This window comes from Octodon degus, unplaced genomic scaffold, assembly GCF_000260255.1.
Source record: "Octodon degus isolate 3935 unplaced genomic scaffold, OctDeg1.0 scaffold00231, whole genome shotgun sequence".
Taxonomy (NCBI): domain Eukaryota; kingdom Metazoa; phylum Chordata; class Mammalia; order Rodentia; family Octodontidae; genus Octodon; species Octodon degus.
In genome coordinates this window covers 963,963-970,530 of record NW_004524807.1, presented here as the reverse complement: position 1 = coordinate 970,530, position 6,568 = coordinate 963,963, and the positions used below count along the sequence as shown (strand labels likewise).

Below are 6,568 nucleotides of genomic sequence, written 5' to 3'. Positions count from 1 at the left end.
CTTAGATTAAGAAGGAACAGTATAGAGTGAGGACATGATATAAGGAAAACTTAAATTGAACTACGGTTGATACTGGTCCTCTATGGAATGATCGGGGTTTCGTGTACTGCCCAAGGTGTGCAATTAATAAGGGAGAGGAAGAAACAAAAAGATGAGAAATAGGAGGACAGTGAAGAAGGAGAATAGAAGGAGACAGTGAATAAACAGAGAAGTTTTATTTAGAAAGACTGAACAGCCCAACTTATTGATTATAGAAGTTGATCTGTTATTGAAATAAAGTTAGACAACTCAAATGTTAGGTAGCACAAAATACAGAATCTCGAAAGCAAGGCTTTAATATTGATGATCCTGAGCTTCACTGAATGCATCTGAATAGCGACGATACACAATAGTTTGCATTTATTTATTTATTTATTTATTTAGCCTGACTCAGACTTTACTTGTGCCCAGAACCACAGGACAACACCTGCTATGTGGTGTTTGCCCCAGTCTGGGCAAGGCTTCTGCTTAGTACCAGACTTCTGAGAGATCCTGAGACAAAAGTGCCCCCCGGTGTGTAGCCAGCATGTAAGAACCAAGCTTCCCCCACTTCCCACAGGCTGCCTCGTGGCCCTTCCACGTTCTGGGTCCACAGTGGTAAGAGACACAGCGAGAAAGGCTGAGCGGGGCTGTCCGGCTCTGCAGAGGCTGTCTGGTCATCTCCGCGGGCTCTCTGCTGCCTCACCAAAGGCTCTGACAGCTCCTCTTGCTGAAGCCACCCAATCACCTCCTCCATGTGGATCTCAAAGAGAGGGACAGGGTCCTTCTCCCCCAGGAGCCCTCTGCTTCTCCAGTCTGCGCTAGAGTCGGGTCAACCCACTCAGCCTCCTCCGCTGGGATGACAATCTCCCTGTACTTGCGATAGACGGTGGTCCTCTGCTCAGGGTTGTCTGGGTGCAGCGGGGAGTCCTGCCAAGCAAGCCTCAGCAACATTCCTCGCTTCAGGTTCATTCCAGTCTTGGAGCAAGGTGTGTTGAGGATATAGAAGTCAAGCCCTCGTCAGTGAGATCGAGGGTCCTCACAGCTACAATCGCAGTGAAGGTCTTGTCCAGGTTCTCGCTGTAGTTCTCACCCTGGAAGAGCTGTTGCTGCCATACCTTCTTCACCCTGTTCGGGAGCTTGTTCCTGCTGGCATGCCCGTAGCCCAGCACCCAGCCCTTGCTGAGCGAGCCCATTCTGGGACCCTGGAGGATGGTAACTAGGGATGGGCACGTCCTCCCCGCACTCCAGTTGCCCGCTCTTAGGGTTGACCTTGAACTTAGTCCCGAGAGGCCTGTAGTGGACAGGGGTAAGCATCTGTGAGTCCTCCAGGAAGCGAAGGAAATGCGTGGGCAGGTGCGAGCAGATGCCTTCCTCTAGCTGCAGCTGCCTCCACAGGCCGACCTGAAATCTGTGCAGCGGCATGGTAGGGTGCTGCAAGGTGTACCTCAGGCTGGACCCAGTGATCTACTCCTGACGCTCTCTTTTGTAAACTCAGCAATAGTACTCACATTGATTGAAGGAAGAGAGGGCAGGAAGATGTTATGTTGTATTAAAATATTTCAAAGATTTTAGTATCTTTAAATTAGATGACGGTATAATTTATCATCTGACACTGATAAAAAATAGTTCAAAAAGAGTAAGTTTTCTCATGTAGGATAATGCTAAATGTGGTAGCCAATAATGTCACCTTAGCATACAAGGCAGAAATGTATTATTTTTTCACACCTCCAAAATAAAATTTCTGACACAGGGTACAAAGATATATTTTAATTATCGCCAAAAGGAACAAAGAAAATGGAGGGCATGAAAATAAAATGGCATAGTTCAGCACACTATTGAAAGAAATGAAAGTCATTATTAGATCCACCAGTGGAATAAGATAAACTGGACTCTTTCTGCTATCAAGAAAGTTAATTAAAATGAAGGAGAATTTAGAGCCGGGACAGATTACCACTCCTATCACTTAGGAGTCAACGGCTTCTGGAAATAACTTACTGAAGTTCATGGCCACAGTTAATCTAACAAATAATTTGCCTTTATTTGAGATTTTAAAAAGTAACATAGGCTCCCTTCAATAACGAGAAAGGCTACTGTTCTCATTGCCTGGACAGTTGATGTGGGGTCAGAGTGGAAGCCTGAGGCACTGAAGCCTTGTCTTCTCCCTTTAACTCAACTTTAATCAGAGCAGAAGAGGGCATTCCTCAGCTCAGAGCTAGCACCCAGAGGGCTGACACTGTAAGAAGGTGACCTGTGCAATTAATTTAGGAAAACTTCATTGGAAGTCATGGCCTTTTGGAGGCAGAGCTGCAAAGTCAGACTGCTGAAAATAAGGTGGGAACCAGGGAGATAGTTCAGCAGTGGAAGTGCCTACCTGGAAAGTGCAAGACCCTGAGTTCAATGCCTGGTAAAAAAAAAAAAAAAAAAAAAAGCGATAAGAAAGACAGAGGCATTGGAAAGGAAAGAGAGGAAATTAAATTCTCTTCTAACGCAGAAATGAGACACATTTTGTTTTATCATACAAGGCTCTGTCTTTTGACATAAACCGGCATTTTTAGTTGAAAAATGTTTAATAATCACATCACAATCTAGTATGGGTTTTGTTTGGGGAAGAGAGACAAGAAGAAAGATACACAGGAAAAGGTGAGTGCTGTGGACTGAATTGCATCTCCCCAAAGTCATATGTTAAAGTCTTCACCTCAGTGTGACTGTATTTGAAAACAGAATCTTTAATGTATAACAAATGTTGCATAAAGTCACACAGTGCAGGTCCTAATGTGAGCGGGTTAGTGGTTTTATTGGAAGGTGATGTGAGGAGGCAGAGAAGGAAGCTAGAACTCCACCACATGGGGGTCCTGAGAACAGATTTCCAGGCCCAGACCTGTGAGAAAATAAATGTCTGTCGTTTAAGCCACGGAGTCCAAAGTATATTACTGTTCACCAACTCCACTTACTTGCACACACAAAGTACCTGAGTGTGGTGCTGGTGGATGAATTCTATCTAATATTCTGGTTGTCCTTTAAATTTTTGTATTAATATAGAATAAAATGGTTATAGAGTTTTACCTATATTGATACCTGATATAGAATGTAAAGTGTTTGATTAACTCAATAAATTAGCATTTACTAAGAATGATTGTGGTCCAACAGGCTTGAAAATAATAATTCTGACATAGCTTCTCTATTTATTAGGTAAAATGAAGACAGAGTGTATCTCTTACTTACTAGAGACTACATTATATAGGCTGCATGTAGCAGCAGGCATGAGTGCTTGCACCTGGCTACACACTGGCTCGTTGCTAATGTTCATAAAATTCTATGAAAGTTGTGGTTCATAACTTAGTTATCTCATAATTTCTAATCTTGAGAAGTATGCTTTTTATAAGTGAAGTTTTATACTTAGTCTCAGCACATATTTTACTTTTACTTTTTTTGGCAATGCTTTCAACAGATAAGTTTTGATATTTTGCTTTCCTGGTAGCAGTCCCTCACAGTTCATTATTTATAGTCAAATAAATTACTGGTAGTAATATAGAACTTTAAAAGAAACTCTTTTTTCTTAAGTTCAGGTGGTTTAGATTAGCTATTTCACACTTTTAAGACAGGAACATGGATCTTTCTGATCCCTCAAAGAAATGTGTAATGAAATCAGAATTAACAAACATGTGTTAAATCAGTCCTTACTCCCTAGACCTAATATCACAGAACATCATTCTTTCCAATAGCACTTGTTCACCTGATAAAATGACTTGCAAAATTTTATGTTGTCTGTAAAAATCCAGTAATAATTACAGGATCCTAACATTACCCCAGTAGACAGCTAATATATTTTATGTAGTCCTGCATAACTATCACATTGAGAGCTCTTTATTGTTCATCCAGGAGCATACTGCAACTTCTCTTGCCTTTTAAATTATGCTCTTTGCTATTTCCTATATTCTACTTCTGGAGGTATTAAAATATTTCAAGTTCGTATAACTACAAAATCTTACATTTAGTTTTCAAAGGTATATTTGCTAAGTATAAAATTTAAAGAGGACAGATCTTTTCTTTTCTTTCAATTCTTTAATTAGTCTAGCTTCTTACACACTTGGTCCTTTTTTTTCTTTCTAATATGGAATAAGATGCTATTTAATTTTGTTCTTCTGTAGCTAATATTTTTTATGTATATGTTTTAATGATTTTTTTTCTTTACAATAAGTTTTGGACAGTTTCATTCTTGTGTATCTTGGTAAGATTTTATTTAAATTTCTTGTTCAAAAAGGTTCATTTTTTTTTGAAATGAGGTATTATAAGTGGAGCTAAGTTCAGAAATTTTAAATCTTTAAATATTTATTGCCTATTCCTTTCTACTTTGAGAATTCTAACTTTATAAACAAAAGTTTCTTGGTTTTGACACAGTGAACTATTATGACTGATCTATAAATTCTTTCTTTAACAGCCTAAGTTTTTTGATAAAAACAATAAAATTGTCTTCTGGATGGTTAACAACCTAAGTTTGCAGACCAAAATTAGAGAAAAAGGAGGGCTGCAAGGAAAGCCAACATTTTGGCCCTAGCCTTCTAAGGTCAATTAAGACTCAGGATACATGAGAACTTGTACTGCAATGTCATGTAACTCAGTAGTGTCCCAAATTTTCTGATCAAGAAGATTATAGGGCCAAAGAGGAAAGTGATCGATGATGTAGAGTGTGCCTAAGGAGAGTCAGATGGAGAGAAAACATTCTCTCAGGCTTTCACAGAGGGCACATTGGCCAAGCAATGGCCGTGACTCATCCACATCGCTGACACTGATAAAGGTTCTACAGTCTGAGGTAAAGGATCTCAGGATAAATCTTGAGGGGATTTCACTGACCTTATCAGACCCAAAAGCTACAACTCTTGTTGCATAGTTCCTGCTTTACCTTGGTATTAACCATCCAGTAGAAAAGTATAAAAATGAAATATGAGAAATAAAGCCATGCTGTTATGTTGAGCTGTGGGGGACTCAGGTCAATTTCTGACATTGCCAGTTAAGCGGAGGACCCAATACTATTATGGGCTACTGGACTCTTTCAGAATATTTTGCTGAGTTTACACACCTATAATATTCAAATAACGGAACTTAACAAAAAAAGGGTATACAGATGAATGTCCATTTTGTATCTGTATATTCAAAGTGGTTAGGATAGATATATAGCTACATTCTCTTAATGAATAGAATGATTTGTTCTAATGGTGTTTGTAAATAGGATATCAAGTCCGCATCTTGTACAGCAATTAACCACTAAGAAGAATGTATGCAGTGTGTTAATTATTGAAACTGTCCTACCAATTTGATTTGAAACTGTCTCATTGCTATTTGTTTATCAATAAAATTATGGCAAAAAAATAAAAATAAAATAAAAAAATAAATTCTTTCTTCATTTTTATTTTGGACAATTTTTATTATATTCATTTATGTTTGTAAATAATTTATTTTCAATTTGCAATCTATTAAAAAATTAAAATTAAAAAAAAGAAAGTTTTCTCACTTTGGTGAATTTAATTAATTAACAAAATTTAACAAAAACTTCATACTCAATAACAAGTACAGATGGCCTTACAAGGCTTAGTCTTGTGTGCTAGACAAGTATGCAGGGGTTGTGAGACATTAACTGGAAAAATCACAAGACAAACAACATTGAAGAGTTTTTCACAAGGAATTGGAAGGCCACTAGGGAGCAGGGCTTGTGCACATTTGCGGCTCTTGTCAGGAATATGAACTTTTGCCACCTTTACACTTTAACTGCAGAATCTGGAAGGACTAGATACTTACAGCAAGATAAAATATCAAGAGGGTATATAGACATTTCCATCCTGTGTATAATGTTTTTATCTTCTTTCAGCTGCTAGTTCATGTTCCTTCTTAACATTTCAATAAGCACTTCCTGCAGAGGACTGTAGGCCTCTTGGTGATGGGTCAGCGAGGTTGCCCATGTAAGCCATCAATTTCTACACCTTCTTAGGAACACTGATTCACAGCCATCTAAACCTGTACCTCAAATTACAATTCCTAAGACCCCAAACAAAGTCTTTTTGCTTTTGCTGTTTCTGAGTGGAAGTTGCTGAACTACTGAGGAATTTTAGAAAAAGAATGGAGAGTATTAGTCATTTACAATCCGTCACTGATGGCCTATTAGAATAACTGCTTTTATTCACCTGGTTGTAGAGACCTGGACATTATTTTGGGAGAAGGCATAAGTTAAGATATATCTAGAAAATATGAGTTAAGATGGAAAAATATACTCAAGTAACATGAAATACCATGAGAAATGACTATCAGTGGAGAGTAGATGACTCTCGACAACGGTATAGTAGAACTTGAAAATATGGAAAGGGAGGTTTGGGAAGGTAATTTTCTAGAAGGCCTTGAATAGCAGGATGCTCAAGAAATATTTAAATTCTAACCATTGCTAAAAATGGAATACTTATGAAAAAGACATGGTAAAAAGATATTAATTTTACATCCAAGTAAGACAGTTCAAGTGACTTATTCAAAAATATAGTTTAAATAAAATTATATGGCAGAA

At 38.2% G+C, this 6,568-nt stretch overlaps 1 pseudogene; it reads right to left on the bottom strand.

Annotated features, from left to right (window-relative positions):
- Window positions 1–469: 469 nt before the first annotated feature.
- Window positions 470–1,443, bottom strand: LOC101572775 (annotated as a pseudogene).
- Between the last annotated feature and the right edge of the window lie 5,125 nt (window positions 1,444–6,568).